Raw genomic sequence first — 1,575 nt, forward strand, 5'->3', positions numbered from 1 at the left:
TCAGCTATTAAAAACAATTAATTTATGAAATTCCTAGCCAAATGGATGGATCTGGAGGGTATCATCCTGATTGAGGTAACCCAATCACAAAAGAGCTCACATGATATGCACTCACTGATAAGTGGATATTAGCCCAGAAACAGAATACCCAAGATACAATGCGCAAATCACATGAAACTCAAGAATAAGGAAGTCCAAAGTGTGGGTACTTTGTCCCTTCTTAGAATGGGGAACAAAATACCCATGAAAGGAGCTACAGTGACAAAGTTGGGAGCTGAGACGAATGGATGGTCCATCCAGAGACTGCCTCACCAGGGACCCATCCCATAATCAGCCACCAAACACAGACACTATTGCATATGCCAGCAAGATTTTACTGAAAGGACCCTGATAAAGCTGTCTCTTGTGTGGCTATGCCAGTTCCTGGCAAATACAGAAGTGGATGCTCACAGTCATCTATTGGATGGAACACAGGGCCCCCAATAGAGGAGCTAAAGAAAGTGCCCAAAGGTCTGAAGAGGTCTCCAACCCTATAGGTGGAACAACAATATGAACTAACCAGTTCCCCCAGAGCTCATGTCTCTAGCTGCATAAGTATCAGAAGATGGCTTAGTCAGCCATCACTGGGAAGAGAGGCCCTTAGTATTGCACACTTTATATGCCCCAATACAGGGGAATGCCAGAGCCAAGAAGCAGGAGTGGGTGGGTAGGGGAGCAGGGTGGAGGAAGGGTATAGGGAAATTTCGGGATAGCACTTGAAATGTATATAAAGAAAATACCTAATAAAAAATGTAAAAAAAAAAAAAAAAAAAAGAATGAGTTAATGAGTCAGTATTCATTGATATAAAAAAAAAGTCTCAGAAACAAGAAAGTCACAAGAAATAGTCAAATGCATAACATAAATAAAACGAGCCAGTCTAAAGGCTACAATCTGTGTGTTTTCAATCATTTGACACTGTTAAAAACTGACACTATGGAGACATGAAGTATCAGCAGTTTCCAGGGGCAAAGAGAGGGAGTGATGAATAGGTGAATCTCAGAATCTCTGGCTCATAGAAACTAAACAAAATGATAGTATAATTTTCTCTTTTTATCTTATATATTAAAAGGGAGTACATAGCCCATCTTTTTATTGTACTAAAGGCCTTCTTTCCAAGATGGACCCTACCATGACTGTCTCAATGAAGCCAGAGACCTTTTGCTAAATATGTCATGGGTCCTGAGGGAAAACATAACTACTACTATTTGCCCAATTGGACATAGCAATCCAATATTTCTAGTGACTTATTGCTGTACTCATGAATTACCTATTTCATCATAATTCAGACCTCCTCAGAGAAGTTTCTTCTGGCAGCAGATGGCTTTTATTCCATACACTCAGCTAGTCAACACACAAGCAACAAGAGACTTTGGAGTGATCAGCCTCAAAGGAGATGTTAACATCAAACCTCTCCTTTCAAGCCTCTAGGGGATCTATGCCAACAGTCAGCTATTGGATGTATCACAGGGCTCCCAATGGAGAAGCTAGAGAAAGTACCCAAGGAGCTAAAGGGATCTGCAACCCTATTGTTGGAA

The sequence above is a fragment of the Mus caroli genome, chromosome 11 (genome assembly GCF_900094665.2).
Source record: "Mus caroli chromosome 11, CAROLI_EIJ_v1.1, whole genome shotgun sequence".
NCBI lineage: Eukaryota > Metazoa > Chordata > Mammalia > Rodentia > Muridae > Mus > Mus caroli.